Source organism: Bubalus kerabau, chromosome 3 (assembly GCF_029407905.1).
Source record: "Bubalus kerabau isolate K-KA32 ecotype Philippines breed swamp buffalo chromosome 3, PCC_UOA_SB_1v2, whole genome shotgun sequence".
Lineage (NCBI taxonomy): Eukaryota > Metazoa > Chordata > Mammalia > Artiodactyla > Bovidae > Bubalus > Bubalus kerabau.
In genome coordinates this window covers 99,813,070-99,833,084 of record NC_073626.1, presented here as the reverse complement: position 1 = coordinate 99,833,084, position 20,015 = coordinate 99,813,070, and positions in this window count along the sequence as shown.

The following is a 20,015-nucleotide window of genomic DNA, read 5'->3' as shown; positions in this document are numbered from 1 at the left end:
ATTGATGTCACCATTTTGGTTCTTCCCAAACAATCCGTTTTGTTGGTTTTTGAAGCCCTGAGTTACAGCATTTATTGATTCTGGAAAGGCTTATGGTGTTGGGAAGACTCCCTGTAGCATCCTGCCGGAGACTATTGTACAATAAGCACCATGATGAAGACTTTAGGCCAAGGATCTCTGAGTGGGGCCTGTTTTTACTGTGCATGTTTTTGGATGTTGACAAGTGTGGAGCTGGGAAATCTTATAATTCCAGATCAGCTGTGATCTGCCTTGCCATGTCACTGCTCTGCTTCTCACTCTGTGCTGAATAAGGCTGGCTTTCTTTCTTGACCGAGAGGACTGCAGATCCATCAGCCAGATGAAAACTCTCTTCCTGAAAACCAGCAGGCAGGTTTCTCGCACTCTCTGAAGTGGAGGTCACTCGACAGCTGCCAAATCCTTGGACTGCAGAGTGACTGTTTTGATTTCCAAGTCCCACTTGACTGCCATGAACAAATACCTGGCTTATGATCAAGAACATCCTTAGTTAGGCTTATAGGTGACAAGGGCAGTAGAAATTTTTAAAGTCTGTTTGTTGGTTTTTTTAAAAAAGGAAAAAGGATCCTGCTTTTGAAAACAAAGCCACAGTTTCCCTGGTCCTGCATTGCTTAGGCGGCCTAGGACATTGAGTGCCGCTGTACTGAAATTACCATTCTGCAAAATTGGCACTGGTAGCTAGCAGTCAAATCTGAAATGTTTCAGGCAACAGAGCTCCTTTGGAATCTCTCCCACATACCAATACATCTCTTGATCTTGAGAAAACATTTCCCGATATTCAGGAACTTTTCCATTGTTTCTTGCAATGTCCCCCAAAGGACACATACGGCTTCCCGAGACCTCTTGACGCCCACAGAACCTTCCCATATGCTAAGTGCTGGCTGCTCAGAAGTAAGCTGGCCAGAATTCACTGGGGACTAAGATGTGAACGCTTGTTCCATAGACTTTTTGCTTTTCTAAGATTTTAGAGGTGAAGCAAGGGCCTGAGAATTTTGCTGCATTGAGTGAAAATTTTTTGCAGGGAGTTCTTTCCTACTGTGTCACCATAATGATGTCATCAACAGAATATTGTCTCTACTGCATCCTAAGTGAGGAGCTCACTGCTACTGAAAGAGTTAAATTTTATGGGAACCCAGAGTAATTTGTATAATCTGTGGTATGTATGTTTCTTCTGTCAGCCTACTCATTCTTCTTAAAGTTAAGCATTCTTGAAGACACACAAGTGGTGTATGATCTGATACGGTATTATCAGAGTCAACAGCTCTGAACAAGTTATTTTTCCCACACTATGTTCTTGAACATTAATTCTATGTGATGCCCCATGGAAAAGAAGGTTTGCTAAGGCCAAGTGACTTTAGAAATCTTGTATCATCTAATCTAGTTTTTTAGACTGGCCATATATATTAGCATATTAAATGACCTTAAAAGAGCTACTAAAAAGAAATCTGTTTCACTTGACTTATTCTCACATTTGCCTTTTTTTTTGGACACAGCTCTCCTTTTCTTTTGTTATATCTAATAACATTCTGTATGTCTAGCAGGTATTTCAGGAAACTCAACTTGAGTGACAGTGTTCTAAACACAGTAAACATAACTAACTGCTGTTGTGAGGTTAGAGTTCTCAAAACTGTAGCCTTTGAGGTTTCGGTAACCCCAAAACTAAACAACAAATGGAATTGTTTTAAACAGGGGTCTGCAAACCTTTTCTATAAAGGAACTTGTAGTAAGTATTTTAGACTTCGTGTGAAAAATGTTGTTGTTGTTTAGTTGTTAAGTTGAGTCTGACTCTTTGTGACTCAGTGAACTGTAGCCCTCCAGTTCAGGTCTCCAGGCTCCTCTGTCCATGGGATTTCCTAGGCAGGGATACTGGAGAGGGTTGCCATTTCCTTCTCCAGGGGATCTTCCTGACCCAAGGATCAAACCTGTGTGTTCTGCCTTGTGGGCAGAACTTTACTGCTGAGTCACCAGGGAAGCCCAGTCATTTGCGTGACATATAGCCTCTATCAAGACTATTCAATTCTGGTCGAGTGTGAAATTAGCTGTAGACAATTTCCAGACAAATGAGCATAGCTGTATTCCAATAAAACTTTACAAAAACGGATGGCAGCCTCAGTCTGGGCCAGTTTGGGCTGCAGTTTGCAAACCCCTGTTTTAGACAGAGGCAACCACCTCTTATACATAGTTCAGTTATCTGATACCTTAAGAATATATGTAAGATGAAAAGAAGTTTATGGTGATTTTGTTCTGCAGCCAAGCTTGGTCTGCTTTAACATTTAGGAGACTGGAAACTGGTCTTAGTTCACTCAGATCGGTATCTAAAATCCCTCTTGTGGCCAAGAGAAAGTTCAGAACTTGTCTGCTCTTTGCAACTAAGAGAACAAAGCATAAGGTAAGTACCCTGGTGCCTTTAAAGCCATTTGCTATTTTGCTTTAATTCTCTCTAAATGGCTAACCAACAATTTCCTGGTAAAAAGGGAGGAGATTTACCAGTAGGACTCCAAGCTTCCTTTTGGAGCTTAAGTAAAACAGGGAGGTGTTTAGGAAAGGAAATCTGCAATAAGTGCTAGAAAATACCAAACCTGTGGTTATTTTAAGTCAAGCCCTACTGCAGAATCAACAGTGTCCATTAAGCACAAGGGACCACCCACCCAAGGAGCATCCAAAGATAATAATCTATGAGCAAGGAGACCACAAAAATGTGGATGCTGAATTTCTGGCAGGACCTTGTTATTCATGTTTAAAGAAGTGATTGTCCCTTAGATACCAACCATTTCACTAGCTTTATGCTTGGCAAGCTTTCTGTTTATGGATGCTTTATCTTTGTGCCACTCTGTTTTTAACTCTTTATCATGAAAGCATTTTGATCCCCTGCGGAAAAGTGTTAAAGAATGGGCTGCTGCTGCTGCTAAGTAGCTTCTGTCGTGTCCGACTCTGTGCGACCCCATAGATGGCAGCCCACCAGGCTCCCCCGTCCCTGGGATTCTCCAGGCAAGAACACTGGAGTAGGTTGCCATTTCCTTCTCCAATGCATGAAAGTGAAAAGTGAAAGTGAAGTCGCTCAGTTGTGTCCAACTCTTAGTGACCTCATGGAGTGCAGACCACCAGGTTCCTCTGTCCACGGGATTTTCCAGGCAAGAGTACTGGAGTGGGGTGCCATTGGCAGAGCCTTATAAAAAGCTTCTAGACTAACAGAATGAAAGAATGCTAGTACTGGGAGCAACCTGAAAATACCTAGTCCACCAACATTTAAAAGATCGACTCTTTAGGCACATTGCCCAAGATACAAAAGGATCAGTGATTGGATGTGAGAGCCAGGTTTCCTGAGTCATTGTCAAGGCTGTTCAGAGGACAGAGCTCCCCAACTGCTGTCCTAGACCTTGTGAAGTTTCTGTCACCAGGTCCCTGGACGGCTTCTGGCATTCTTTGAAAATAGTTAAGCCTTAGATACTAAGATACATGCATTCTCAAGTAGCAGAGATATTTTGGCTAAACCTAAACTGGGAAAGAAAGTCTGTCTGTGAATGCAAAACTGATGATCTGCAAACCTCCAGCATGAATTGGTGTACTCAGTGAGGAGGTGGTGCTGTTGGGAGTAAGTTTTGAGTGCAGGTCCCTGGGGTACTTGCAGGAAATGGAGAACTTTGTATTCCTCTCCTGCTTGAATCGGCAAAACTAATATTTGTGCTTTCTACAGACAGAGGCACAGAAGAACTTTTTCCATCAAAGACTTTATGAAATTTGGATTTCAAACATTACACACTAGAGGTCCAGGGCTGGGGAGAATGGCGTTCTTTCATTTCACCTTGAGCACTATGAAAGTTCAAGGGAAGCCAGTACAATTTGGCATCCTGATGGTTTTTTAGGCCTCAGGGGCCCAGGGAGAAGGCATGCAGGCAGGAAAGGTTTTTTTCATGTAGATGTTGGCATGTTTGAAGTGGCTGCTCAAGAAAGCTTGAGGTAGCAAGCATCTACAGTGTGTGGATTTTTCCCTGTGTTCATGTGGGAGATACCCTGGGGACAGAGCATGAAGAGATTGGGAGAAGTAGGCTCTAAGACCAGCTCCAGTTATTCACGTGGGGTGATAAGTGGGACCCTGCTTTTAGCCGTAGGCTGTAGAAGTCTGAGAAGTTTGGGTTATATGTGGCAATGAAAGTGAAAATGAAAGTCACTTGTGTCTGACTCTTTGCGACCATATGGACTATACATGCAATTCAGGCCAGAATACTGGAGTGGGTAGCCTTTCTCTGCTCCAGGGGATCTTCCCAACCCAGAGACTGAACCAAGGGCTTCTGCATTGCAGATGGATTCTTTACCAGCTGAAGCACAAGGGAAGCTCATACTTGGCAATATTAAGATTTAAATTCCCCATAGGAATTTTAAAGCACTTTTCCCAAATAAAGGAGAAACTTTAACTTTCTGCAAGTTATGATTCATATACTGTTATTAAGGAACCACCAAAAAACCCACAAAACTAAAACTTAATATCTTCATGTGATCAGTCTCAGAGAGGTATGTTTTGTCTGTTCTCATGTGTTTGTTCAGTATAGCAAATATCCTGTGGTTAAAGTTCCCCTCCTTATTTACATTTTAAGTCCTTTTTTCCTCCCCCAAAAGACTTTGTTTTAAAAGTAACCTCTGTCTGTATGCGAGAAATCTATTAAAATATGGAGAAATATTGTCTTGTTTAACCAATGCAAGAACATAAAGTTACCCAACTTTAGCAATTGAGAACAACATTCACTCTAAGAAGTTTGTGCAAATAAAGGGCATTGGGTTTTTTCCTTTTAATTGAAAATAGAATAGTCTTTTTGTAAGGTTAAACTTTGAAATGGACCTTCTGTTAAATGCTCAAGAGACTTTGTTTCTAAAGTGAATAATTAGGCTTTGCCCACGTGGTTAGGTCTCTGCTCCCAGATGTTTTGTGTATCCCCTGCTTTTCCCCTCCAGCTCAGCCTCCCCACCCCACCTACTTGGAATGGTTCTTCCTCCACATCTTCATGACACCTCTTAATCCACTTAAAGGTTAGTGTACCATCTTTGCCCTGGTCTACCGTATGGAGTATCTTTCCAGATGAATCTCTCTTTCCATTTGTACATCTAGAACTCATGCTTGTGACAGATGAGTGCACACTCTGCCCTCAGTGACATGCCTGGCTCCCAGACTGCATGTGATCAGCAGGCTGACTGCATGTCTGCCACTTGACAGATCGGGGTCACCAGCCCTGATGGCAGCCTTCCAGCAGCTAGGATGAACTTTCACATTTGAAGCTGTAGTTTTCAAAAGTGGAAGGTGTGGTTGAGCCAGCCATGTGCCCTAGTTCTAATGCTCATAGAAACTTGGGCTTGCCTGGGCCATCAACCCTGACAGTCAGGACAATGCCACACATTCCAGGGCCTGTCATCTTTGCCTGGCTTTGGATTATGCGATCGTTGCTGAAGGCTGGCCTTCACTCAAGCCAAGCCCGTCTTACTCAAGGTCCTTTGAACAGCTGCATGTGTCTCTGCCTCCCCGCTGTCGGCCACAGTGTCACTGCAGCTGAAAGGTCCTCCCGATCTGCTACAGACTCACCCACTCCCCAGCCTCCCATCAAGCCCCAATTCCAGTTTTATGTCCTTTGTAAGTCCTTTCCCAGGCATGCCACCCACAGAGGTCTCACCTTCCTGGAACCTCAAGGAATTTGCTCTCTGTCTCATGTGGAATTCTCTACATTCTCATTTTGTTTGATAATTTGTTTATTTTCCACCCTTGCACTTTCATTTGGCCTTTCTGGTGGTTATGGTTTATTTTCATAGCTAAGTTGTAAAAGAGTTGGTTACCATGTTATTGTTTCTGGTTTGGAAAGTGCCTTAAGACCTCATCCTGTTATTCAGAGCATTCAGTTATGATTTAGGGCACAGAGTAGGTGGTCAGCGAATAGAACTTGCTGACAGCCGCTGTTTCACACCACGCAGCTGGAAGAGAAAATCTCCAGATGTTTCTTGTACGATTTTCCTGATTTCCTAGAATTAACTGCTACTTTGATATCATGTGATACAAATGGAAGAAAGTCATTTGATCATAATTCAATAATGATTCTTCTAGAAGACAGTGTGCTAAGTCTGTGTCATTACTGACCTGTAGGGTTTTGATGAGGAGTCCTAATAGATTTGACTACCAGTTTTTCACTTCTTTTAATCATGGCCAAGTTTAACTTTGTTAAACCTCAGCTTTTCTCTTTTTCAATCTCTGTGTGTATGTGTGTATTAATTAAGAAATTTAAGTGATATGCTATAAAATCACAAGATTTTTTTGAAAAGCATTTTACAAACAGCAAACATTTCCTGGACCTATTTTTTTTTTTCTACCAGACTTTGTATAGAGGTATAAATACATACAAATTAAAAAATCCACATAAATTAATGCTACTCTCTAATGCCATTTTTCTTCATTTCCAAGAAAGCAGCTTAATTCATAACCATTATCTTTAACCTCTATGTTTTAAAAATTCATGGGCCTGGTAGGAATAGAAATTTGTATTTCCTATTTGTCGCTATCTACTATAGCATAGCTATGGCCTAATAATTCCACTTTTAGATGGAGAGTATGCAGAAATGTACACACAATCACCAAAAGACATGTATTGTAATGTTCATAGTAGACTTAACACTACTTCAAGCTGGAAATTACCCAATTGGCCATCAGTGTTAGAATGGGCAAATAAATTATGGTATGTTCACACAACAGAATATTACACAGAACTGAGAATAAGAAATTACATTGACACAAACTGTGTGGATGAATCTCACACACTTAATGTTGAGCAAAAGAAGTGAAACACAGGAGTGCATACTGGACGATTCTATTTATATAAAGTGCATACAAAGGCAAACTCACTCACACTGCAGGGTGTTACTGTTAGCAAGAAAGGAGGTAGTAATTGAAGGCTCCCAGGAAGGGCCGTTAGGCTGCAGGTAATACTCCGTTTCTTGGTTTTAGGGCTGGTTGTACAGGTGTGCTCAGTTGTGCAGTGAATTTATGATGTGGACACTTTCTTGTATGTATATTATATTGGAATACATTAAAAAAAATCTTCAAGTATGTCCTGATTACCATTCATTTTGGAAGCATCTGACACTCATTGGCAGGTCATGTCACTCTCTTCTTGCCTTCCTACTGATGCTGGCTCCTCAGTTATTTCCTGATAAGACTCCTGATAGGAGGAAATTGCCTATGGACTCTGATTGCTCCAGTGGTTATTTTGAATTCACTCCTTGGTCTTTGTTAGCATTTGTTTCAAGATTGCTTACTTTGTGCTTCATTTTTTTTCTCTTCTCTACTTGTTAATTTTTTAAAATGAATTATTCATTTGCTTCCATTTGTTTTTACCTTTGACATTGTCAAGATGCTGTTTTTCCTCTGTTTTACCTCAGTTTTTCTTTTCTTTAAACTGTCCTCTTTCTGTTTTCAGTCATTTCTCTGGCAATCAAGAATGCCCTAGATCTGCCTCATGGCTGACCACCAGGTGCTGACTGTGGTACATCCAGGAGCTGAAGACCCTCGGCTATAGGAGTATGTTGCTTTCTCCTCTAATGATGTACATATACTACTGTGTCTGGATTTCTGTGCTTGGGCTTCTCTGTGCTGCACCTGAAACCATTAGGTATGGTGTGACCCACATTGAAATTCTGCTTAGAGCTCTATGCGTGGCCACCATATGGCAACCAAACACAGAGGCTCCTTTTCCCTGGGAAAAGGATGCAGGCAGATGGATACTTTTAGTGCTCCTTGCTTCAGTCTTACCAGTCATTTATTATCCCCTGATTACACCCCAGATCTGTCTTGTTTTACTCAGTTAATTTAAAACATGGCAAGTTTCCATAATTAATCTAGTTATCCTTCAAAGAAACATTATATTTTCATATAACATGTACAAAGATAATACACATATATACATAAATGAATAGCAAAGGAAAGTTCTTCATTTCGATAGGCATTAATTATAATAAATGAAAAAGGAATAATGGAGGTAGGAAATCAATATTTCACACACATTGTAGTAATGATTCAGTGAAGACTCATTCAGTTCAGTTCAGTTCACTTCAGTCGCTCACTCGTGTTCTACTCTTTGCGACCCATGAACTGCAGCACACCAGGCCTGCCTGTCCATTACCAACTCCCGGAGTTTACCCAAACCCATGTCCTTTGAGTCCGTGATGCCATCCAATCATCTCATCCTCTGTTGTCCCCTTGTCCTCCTGCCCTGAATCTTTCCCAGCATCAGAGTCTTTTAATGAGTCAGTCCTTTGCATCAGGTGGCCAAAGTATTGGAGTTTCAGCTTCAACATCAGTCCTTCCAATGAACACCCTGGACTGATCTCCTTTAGGATGAACTGGTTGGATCTCCTTGCAGTCCAAGGGGCTCTCAAGAGTCTTCTCCAACACCACAGTTCAAAAGCCTCAATTCTTCAGTGCTCAGCTTTCTATATAGTCCAACTCTCACATCTATACATGACGACCGGAAAAATCATAGCCTTGACTAGATAGACCTTTGTTGACAAAGTAATGTCTCTGCTTTTCAATATGCTATCTAGGTTGGTCATAACTTTCCTTCCAAGGAGTAAGCATCTTTTAATTTCATGGCTGCAATCACCATCTACAGTGATTTTGGAGCCCAAAAATATAGTCCACCACAGTTTCTACTCTTTCCCCATCTATTTGTCATGAAGTGAAAGTGAAGAGTGAAAAAGTTGGCTTAAAGCTCAACATTCAGAAAACAAAGATCACGGCATCTGGTCCCATCACTTCATGGGAAATAGATGGGGAAACAGTGGAAACAGTGTCAGACTTTATTTTTCTGGGCTCCAAAATCACTACAGATGGTGACTGCAGCCATGAAATTAAAAGACGCTTACTCCTTGGAAGGAAAGTTATGACCAACCTAGATAGCATATTCAAAAGCAGAGACATTACTTTGCCAACAAAGGTTCGTCTAGTCAAGGCTATGGTTTTTCCAGTGGGCATGTATGGATGTGAGAGTTGGACTGTAAAGAAGGCTGAGCGCCAAAGAATTGATGCTTTTGAACTGTGGTGTTGGAGAAGACTCTTATGAGTCCCTTGGACTGCAAGGAGATCCAACCAGTCCATTCTGAAGGAGATCAGCTCTGGAATTTCTTTGGAAGGAATGATGCTAAAGCTGAAACTCCAGTATTTTGGCCACCTCATGCGAAGAGTTGACTCATTGGAAAAGACTCTGATGCTGGGAGGGATTGGGGCAAGAGGAGAAGGGGACGACAGAGGATGAGATGGCTGGATGGCATCACTGACTCGATGGACATGAGTCTGAGTGAACTCCGGGAGTTGGTGATGGACAGGGAGGCCAGGCGTGCTGCGATTCATGGGGTTGCAAAGAGTCGGACACGACTGATTGACTGATCTGATCTGATCTGATCTGATGGGACCGGATGCCATGATCTTAGTTTTCTGAATATTGAGCTTTAAGCCAACTTTTTCACTCTCCTCTTTCACTCTCATCAAGAGGCTCTTTAGTTCCTCTTCACTTTCTGCCATAAGGGTGGTGTCATCTTCATATCTGAGGTTATTGATATTTCTCCCAGCAATCTTGATTCCAGCTTGTGCTTATTCCAGCCCAGTGTTTCTCATGATGTACTCTGCATATAAGTTAAATAAGCAGGGTGACAATATACAGCCTTGACGTACTCCTTTTCCTATTTGGAGTCAGTCTGTTGTTCCATGTCCAGTTCTAACTGTTGCTTCCTGACCTGCATACAGGTTTCTCAAGAGGCAGGTCAGGTGGTCTGCTAATCCCATCTCTTTCAGAATTTTCCACAGTTTATTGTGATCCACACAGTCAAAGGCTTTTGCATAGTCAATAAAGCAGAAGTAGATGTTTTTCTGGAACTCTCTTGCTTTTTTGATGATCCAGCAGATGTTGGCAATTTGATCTCTGGTTCCTCTGCCTTTTCTAAAACCAGCAAGACTCATTAATGTGTGCTAAAACTAGTAGGTGAAAATTTGACAGGAAACAGAATATTAACATAATCCCACAGTGTCTCCATACAAAACACCTACTGATAAGAGAAAAAGTAAATAACTTCATTATGAAAGACACTAACTCAACCAAGCAATCAAAGTTCATATCACCAATAATGGGACAGGTCCAACATGTGCCTCCTGGTTTGATTTTCTGAAGACAAAACAGCACTTACATCATGTTCCTGCCAAAAATGCACAAAGTGAGTCTAAACATGAGTATCATTTGAGAAAGCCAAATTGAGAAGATCTGATGTCATCAAAATTCTAAAAGTATTATAAAAGAAAAAAAAAAAGATTAAGAAGCTTTCAGGTAAAAGGAAATATTTGTTGAAATACTGTTTAGAAATCTTTATGATAGATACAACTTGTTCTGAAATGGTTCAGGAAAAGAGAGAGAAGTGAAATAAATGCAATGAAATAGTAACAATTGATGAATTCAAGTGAAGTTATACAAGAATTCTTTAAATTATTCTTTCAACTCTTCATAACTGATATTATTTCAAAATAAAAAGTTAAAAATGTGTCCCATATTTTTCTGATTTTTTTTTTCCATAAAATGAAGCAGGCATAAATTTAAGAAATACCAATAATCCTTGCAAATGTATAGGAGCTTATCTGATTCCCAAATACGCCTCATGGCCCCTGGTCCTCACATCTGAGTCTCAGGCAGCACGGTGCTCTGAATCATCTCAACCAAACTTCGGATGAGTGAACGTTCCCTGATACGCTTCTAAGTGGGCACTTTCCGATCGCCTTCTCTGGTTTTGACCCTCACTATAAGATGTCCTTTTGAGAATCTCCTGTCTTGTTCTTTGACTTTTGCTGGTCTTTGGCCTTACTAAATTACTGTAGTTTCCCCCTGCCCACAAACACACCCAGGCCTCCAGTTCATGAGCTTGTCAGCACCTTCCAGTGATCCCTTCTTAAGTGCCCAGGGTCCTCATGAGGCCAGGACTCTGTTCCTCCCTTGTGCCCCACCATTCCCCTTCTGCATTTGAAATCTGTGCACCTAAGGAAGCACTTACAGATTCCATATCCTGCAAGGAACTTACCCCACTCCCTTTCCAGTTCATGGTACCTCAAGCTTTTTCAGCTTCCTATTGTGTTCCACACTTAGCTCTCCTTCTCAACTTCTGTTCATGTCTTTTCTGCACTTGAGCATCCTAATCTCTCTCCATGACAGCTAGTATTATGTTGACCACTTTTTTGCCAATGAAGTAGAAAAAACATTAATGCCATCCAACCAGCAGACTCCAGATTTATATCATGATACATATGTAAGTATATTTTATGTGCAAATAAATTATGTATAATTGTATATGTATATATCATTGCCTTCAACTGGTCTTCTAAGTATTTTTTCTTACAACATAGCCAGAACTCAATCAATACATTTTTTCTTCCCTTCCTATTAAAACAGGTTGGGCTCAGCAATTGTAATGTGAAATTTAGATGTATTTTGTAATCTTGTCCTTTACACAATTCTACAGAAAGGATATATTGTGTTGGTGTTTCAGAAATTCTCCTTTTGTGATTCTCATTGGAAGGCTGGAGGTAGCCAAGAGGATCAGACGTTTCTTCTCGCAGAACCCCAGAAGCTGGCCTGAGGTATATGTCTAATGTGCAACCAATCAGAGGCCTCTGGCAGGAATTTGGCTTGTATAGCAAGCATCTTCAGAGAAACAAGGACAGGTGGACAGTCATCTAGAGTCCTGTGCTCAGGGTTCTACCCCGATAGGGTTCTAACCAGACAATCCCCTGGCTCCCTGAGTGTCCTCATGCACTCAGTCTCCCTTGCTTTCTTTTCCAAACATGTGACCCCTATACCCTTGGCTGATTCTGAGAGCTACCTTCTTTCCATTAGATCAGTTTCTGACCCCCAGTTTCTGAATATGGCATATGTTATTTGACAAGTCCTGTAGATATGAATACTTCAGTGAGGGATCTGATGTTCACATGTATATTATCCTGTTATCAGGTACATGTCTAAGCCAGAATTTAAATTCCAGTTTACTGGCTTCAAAACCATTTTCCAAAAAAAGAAAAAAAAAATAATACACAGTGTTTTAAAAACATGTTTTTATTTTATCAATATTTTCAAATTTGTGAGCTACTCGTCAATATGCTGAACGTAGGGGGAACAATATCCGTGTTCTACAGCCAAACTCCAACCGCTGCATTCTTTGTTACCTCTCCACAAACTGAATTGATTGCTTTGGGGGCATATGTCAATGTGATTTCTCTTATGCCTGTAGAAAAAAAAATTCATTCTCTTAGTTTTTCCTCTGGATGACCTTGGAGATGTTGCATGTTATTCTGTAGCCACGAATATTTCTGCAAAAGGATAAAGGTGTTTCATGGTGGAGATCCACTAATGGGCAGGCCTACCTTGATATTTTGACACTAACCTTTGTGAGGTTGGTTTTTTTCCTTCTCCCATTCAGAAAATGTCATTAGTATCAGAAAAAAAGGAAAGTGCCTTAAAATGTATTTAATCAAAAAACTGTGCTGTGTGTGTTCTTCTTTTTGTGTGAAGTTTGTGTAGGTGTTTCTGGCCCAAACACATTTGACATTCTGATAACCTGCAGGATTGGAAGGGCTGCTTCTGAAAGAAATGCATTGTGGAATGCAAAGAATGCCCTATTCAGGTCTTAAGTAGCACCATCTGTGTATCTCTTAAAAATGCGGGCGCCTTGAAAAGCTTTGTCCCTGAGAGGAAACTTGGCTTCCCACACAGTGCCCAACAGCAGTGATGCTGCATGAGGCGCTTTCCCTCGTGCCTTCCGTGTGGACCTCTAAGGGGCTGCCTCGGGGAGGAGGCGAGTTCCATCTACTTGCTGAAATCTTGGGAATAAGAATTTAATGCCTGATAAAGAAGGCAAAATCCCAGCTGTCAAAGCATGATTTCCAAATTAAAGTGGACAGGGCCCTTCTTCGTTTGCATATAAATAGGTCAAAATAATCACCAACAGGCAGAAAGAGTGCCTACAAGGCCAGAGCTGAGAATTTTTTTTAATCTATCTTGTCTTCTTTAGTCCTTTAGAATATGATGTGGGTCGGAGGAGACTAGATGGAAAAGTTGAATATTATTCTAGGAATTGTCCCAAATCTTCCCAGGGTGCCTCTACTACTATGTTACTCATAATAGTTTTCATTTGTGATTTAAGACTTTTCAATAATAAATATATATTTCAGCCAACCATGTATCACAGACAAATCTCCCAATGTAATACATTTAAAATGTATTTTAAAATAACATATACATAGTATCGATATTAATAAAATGCAATTATTATTAACACACCGTTTTCTATTTAAAAAATGCAATTCCTTATTAAAATCATTTAGTAGCCCTTAAAACCTGAGGATCAAAGATAATATATGATATTTATTGTACTGATTCCTGTTTTTTAGTTTGAAAATCTGTAGGTATTCCCAGAGCATATTTAATACCACCAACTTTCCTGAATGTAAATTCAGTAAACAGAACCTAAACACTTTCAGCTTGTGACAGTGAGATCCTTGGTAGAATTTACACGATTGTAAATCTCTGTTTTGTTCTTAGGACATAATAAATTCTCTCCTTTTGTCTGAGTTTTGGATTAAAAATACTCAGAGCAATTCTTCCTTGATTAATCCCAAGAGCTTCCAGTCTCTGTTTGCACACTGGGTTGGAGTCCCTCAGTGAGGGCTGCTCTCTCTCAAAGTTGGCCTGCCCTCCCAATTAGAGCCCTGAGCTTCCCCAGGCACATGGTGCCTGTATTGTTCCTGGCTTTTGAAGCGTTGCACAGTATTTAGTGGGGTACTTAGCACACAGCAGGCGCGCCATGTTGCCAATGACCAGCGTTTACACACTTCCACACTGACTGGCAAAGGCAGAGTTGTCATATAGCTTCATTTTGCGGTTCTTGCTCAGTCTGGAAATTTATCTGATCCATCAACCTTGAATGTTCACTCCATAAGTCTCCAGCAACAGATTTCCTAGATTATAAGCTTTGTCCTTTGGGGCAAATCACTCTATACCTCAGTCTTCTTGCCCAGAAAATGTGAGAGCTTACAGAATGATTTCTAAGAACTCTCCTAGATGAAAATTCTGGGATTTTGTGATACTCAGTGGCCTACCCAGTAGCCATCTGAGCCTAGATGTGTTGGCATATTTAATTTATCAAGTCCAAATGCATTTTCCCTGCAACCACTCTCATTCTTGTCCTTATTTCCTTTGATGGAACTGAAAGTTTTTCCCTTTTTGAAGTCCTCTTCTCTCTGGGTTCAAATCCAGTCAGATGTATGGGTATCCAGCTTCTAACTGCACTGTCTTTCTAGTTATATACACTTCCTTCCTGCTAACACTGAGACTATCTGATTCAAGACATTATGACTTCTTTTAGTAGATTATTAATTTTTCTGTTTACAGTTTCTTTCCCACACAGACCCACCATACACATTGCTGCTGGACCACATCTCCTCATGATTGTATTGTTTCCTTCTATGGAATTCTATCATCTACCTAATTAAGTTGATAACTATTTGTATATACTTTGTAACAACATCCCAAACTACCTGTCCAGATATTTGCCTACTCTTCCCATTGTGTTTCCTGTTTTCCAGGCAAATAATACCTCACCAAGTTTCCTTAGTACAGGCCTTTACTTATGCCATTTACCCCAGCTGAAGCTTTCTATCATTTCTGCCTCTCAAATCTTGCCCATCATATAACTGTATCTCAATTGATACTTTTTCCATAAAGCATTCTGAGCCTTCTAATCAGAAGATCTGATTCGGATGTGATCATGATTTCTTTTGAATTGCTACAATATGTTATTCTATTATTATCTGTATTATGGGTATTTGTATACTTCTCTCTCTTAAAAACTTTTAAACACCCTATGTCTTACAATTGTGTTATACTCAAACGGACATGGGTTTGAACCTCTGCTCTGCTACTAATAAATGTGGCCTTGGGCCGCCTCCTCAATGTTCCAAGTCTCTGTTTCTTCATCTATAAAATGGGGACACTGAAATCTGCCTCACATAGCTCTTGAGAGGCTTCAGTGCAGCAGTGTGCTTCCATAAAAGATATTGTTATTTGCTCCCTATTCTTGATCCTCCTTTTTTTCCCCTGCAACACACAATGTTTCTCCAGAATCTTGGAAATTTTATCAAAAAATATATTTGAAGTAGCTTATTCCTCATCTTTATTTCAGAAGGGTGGACACTGGCTTGTCCATGGTCATGTTGCTAGAAGTAGAACCTGGGGCCCCTGTTTCCTGTTTGTATCAAATTACTGCTGAGTTTCTAAAGGTCCCTGGGTTTAGAGGTGCATGAAACCTCATTGTAGTTTCTGAAAGTTCCTCCTTATGTTAGAGTGAACGACTGGTAGGTTTCATGTTTCCTCATTCCTCTGAAATTCCAGTACTGAAATGTTTCCACTTAGCTCAGCAGAATCCAGCAAAGCATATCAGAAATAGAGAAAACTATATTTTGGGGTTCAGTCTGTAATTGATTTTGAAGAACCATAAAGTGCTAGTGTGAAAGAGCCAGTTCCCCATTTCCCTGAAGACGTTTCCTACCCAAATGACAGGCAGCTGGTGTTATAAAATGAGGGGACTGAGACCAGCTGCTTAAAGGATGGCCACCACATTGCTTTTCTGGGGTAGAAGAAACGAGAATGACTTTAACATCAAAGAGTACCCTGCCAGCAGCAAGAGCGCCTGAAAAGGAAGCCTGCGACACTGCAGTTCTGCTTGTTAGTTTTATTATATGGCACATAGTTTGCATGACTTGGACCCCAGGTGTGTCCCTGAGCTGCAAGGCTTCTTAGTCATGTAACAGCATTTCCAACACAAGAAGTGAAGGCATTTGGGTGTCACCAATTAGGTATTACCAGGACATGTCCCATCTTGCCATTTTAGTAAAGCCCTTTGGGGCTGAGAAGTTTGCTCAGAATAAAACCCCTGAAATTGCAAGTTCTTTGGAAGATGCACCCTCTGCCTGCTGGTCTTGGGATTTTTCTCTCCACAGGACTTAGCGTGGTGCCCAGAAAACCAGGGTGGCACTGGGCTAAATGCTCTCTTGAAGACCTTCTGTGTCCAAGTTTGTTGTTGTAGACAAGGCGGAATTTAGGTCTTTTCTTCCAGTTTCATTTCAGCTCATTCTAATGGGATTGAGAATCTGGAATGAAAAAACATGCTCCATTGATTCTTTTATTCCATTTTGAAAGCTGGCTGGGGTCCTGATAACTCTTCAGTCCATGATCTTCCCCTAGAACCAGAGACACTTCCCTGGCGTGCTTGGGCTGGAGGGATGTGTTGGCATCTCTGGCTCTTAGAAGAGTGCTGACACTGAGCCTAGGGGTGAGATGGTGCAGGATGGTGCCTGGGCTAGTTTAGTTAATGCAACCAAACTGGGCAAGTAGCATCATGTTCCTCTTTTTTGAGGTCTTGTTGGCATCTCCAGTGACAAATGACTTCCCTCAGGTGTCTGTCATCTCACCTTTGTCCTCTGTGGGTGAGGTGACTTCATCTTTAGAGTCCCAAGCTGCAGCAAAGGGATGAGAACGGACAGCCCCTAAGAAAATAAATCTCGCCCACGTTCTGTAATACGAACAGGTATCAGTGCTTCCAGAGAACACCTAATATAGAATAAGTTTGGACTCATTCCAATATGCTTTTGTTGAACTTTACCATTTAACTTAGCTCAATAAGGCTTTGTCTTCTCTTTGGAAAGAATGGGAAAGTATTCATACCTTATTACTGGTTCTATCTGATAGACAGTGGGTGTTCAATAGTGGTTAGTTTCCTTCCCATTCCTGACATGATTGAAACAATCATGGAAGGCTCAGCTTAACAAATTTTGGAAGATTTCCCATAACCACTTATTTTTAGATTGCCTTTCTTTTTTATTGTCTTTGCCTGTTTTTTTTTTTTTTGCTTCAGTGCTATTTGATAATGTACTTATATTTTTATATGCTTTAAAATATTCCTTCATATAGGAAATTTTGCTTTCATAATATACTATAGTTTCGTTGTCCAGTGGCCCTGAATTCATTAATACCTACAGCCTGTAGGTTGAGAAAATGCTGGTTCCTTTACCTGGGGGTCTATTTTTGTTGTATCTCGTGTTATAGAGATATGGAGCCTAGACAGCTGTGGCTTAGTGTGCTAGACAATGCAGTGGAAAATAATAGGGACTGTAATCCATGTGGTGCTGCCCATAGTGTCGAGTTTCACAAAGACTGAGCATCTCAGTGTGGGGACTGCAAAACACCAACAGAATCACTTCTGTTCATTTTTTAATGTTAGTTCTATGCACACATTAAATTAAAACAGTCTCCATGGATGAATCCTGGGAATCTGACTTTTCTTTTTAACAGCTGAGATGATTCTTGTGAAGAAAGTTTGGGAAATGGTATCCACTTCCTATTAAAGTATAAGAAATGAGGATCCATTTGTTAATTTCCTAAATTAATGAATAACTGCCTTTGGCTAAAAAAAGAGGGTAGTGCCTGAGTCTCCAAGTACAGTGGGCTATGCCAGGCAAGAAATAAGAATTTACCTCATAAATTTAGTATGTTTTCCTGGCATTTATGATTTATTCCAGAACTTTGGACAAAAGTGAAAAAACATTTACAATAGTACTTTAAATTTTTCAAAATGAACATATTATGGATCAGAATATATGTTGCACATGACCTAAATAAAAATGTCTTCAAAGAAATATAAAGCTTGTGGCAAGCTTCTATAGCCTTCTCCCCAGAGCCCCTGGTATGGCCACTCACCCTCCTCCTGTTAGGATCTCTTTGCAGATCAAAACTAGGGTCCTCTCTTGTAGGGGATTTGGATGGCAGCATCAGGAGAAACAGCAGCAAATGATCTTTTGAGATCTGCATTAAACCTTTGTTAATGAAACACTCAAACAGTATTTCCATTCATCTCTTTATTAGAAAATCAAATACCAAGTCCATGACTTGATAACAGATAGATTTTTAAAATTTAACTTCTCGAGTATGCCTGCGAGGCAGTGAGATTCATCTGGTACTGTCTTGTACACCTGTGGTATTCCCAGAGGCACCTGGGCTCCTGCGGATGATTCTGTGCGAGTCCTCATTTAAACAGGAAGCCTTTCCTCTCTTCAACCAGTAATCCTTCACCAAGTTTTGGGGATCTTCTAAATGACTTTAAATGATGGCCTTCTGTTCTGTAGTTGCTCAGTCATGTCCAACTCTTTGTGGCCCCATGGACTGTTGCCCACCACGCTCCTCTGTCCGTGGGATTCTCCAGGCAAGAATACTGGAATGGGTAGCCATTCCCTTCTCCAGGGGATCTTCCTGACCCAGGGATTGAACCTTGGTCTCCTGCATTGCGGGCAGATTCTTACCATCTGAGCCATCAGGGAAGCCAACATTTTATTTAAAATGTAAATCTGATGTCATTCTGCTTTCTTTCAGTTTCTATCACCCACACAGTAGAACTCAGGCCACATACTATTACATATGTGCTGTGGCTCCACCCTTGCCTTTCCAGGCTCACTTTTCACCAGGGTTCCCTGATTGTCTAACTGTGCTAAGCCAGGTGCAGAGCCTCACACGTGTGCTTTCTTGGCTCTTTACCACTGCACGTGCTGTTCCCCACTTCGTGCAACTTTCTTACCAATAAGCCCAAATTGCCTTCCCTCGGAAGCTTTTTGATGCCATCCTTCCACCTCTAGCTCTCAGAGGTAGCTCCTGCTCTCTTTTCCCTGTAATGATGTGAAAATGACTGTTTCACAGAAATAAACATTCTGTATTCTAAATATTTATTACTAAGTAATGCCTATGCTTGAAGGTGTCTTGAAAGCATTACTACATAGAATTCACCTTAACTATCTTTAATAGCAAGCCCAGAGATTAGTATTTAATAGAAGACAAAAAATATTGATATAAGAAATATTGAAATAAACTAATTATGTTAAATCTACACATACTAAGAAATAGAATTTCATCTTGTCAAAAGATGAGGCAGACATGGTCTTTTGGAAGCAAACCAACTTATGTTTTAATTTTTTATTTTTGAGCACTAGTTTTGTGATTTGAGCAACTTAATCTTTCTGAGACTTTTACCTCAAATTAGTTTTTTTTTTTTTAAATAATAATACATACTTTATAGGCTTATAGTGAAGATAAATAACATACTTTTTAAAAGTTAGTATTATATTTGACACAATAGTCAATAAAATGTTATTTCCTTCCTTCCCCATTCCAAAGGCTTAAATAGAAAAAAAAAAAAAGTTTGTTTAATCCCAAGTCAACCAGAAAATTAAATTAAATGGAAACCCAAACCCCCAATTCTCTAAGCATTGTGGTTAATTGTTGTTGCTGTGTATGTTTTGATAAACAACAAAGGCCCAAGGCCTCTGTTTGTGCTGATGTGGAACTGAAACTGTTAAGTCCCCAACCGCTGTTCTTTATGGTACACAAGAGCATCCTTACCCACTGTCTAGAAAACTTCCCATATTTTCCTAATTGGGCCCAGATCCCAGAGCTCACAAGATAGGTACAATAATTAAGCCTGTCAGAAATCTATAAGATTCAGCTCTATCTGTGTAAAAATGACCTTGCACAGCTGGCCTGGTAACTGTGATATGCTGGGAAATTTCTCCATCCAACCATGTTTCTGAATCTACTTCCACCCGCGGGGACAGGAAGAGCCTCAGCATGGAATGACATTAATCTTGACCGTGTGGGAACACCAAGTAGTTTAGAAGTTGGAAATTCTCCACACAGGCACTGAAATTATTTTGCTTATGGGCTAGCATAGGCTGTTTAGGCTTGTTTCATTTTTAAACAGAGAGACTTTGTTTTTCAAAAGGATGTATGAATTTCCAAGGATTTTCTGACCATGTTAGTTCTCCTGATGGGGTTGGAAACTTGTGTGAGAACTTGCAACCCGTAGGACCCACTCCAAATAAG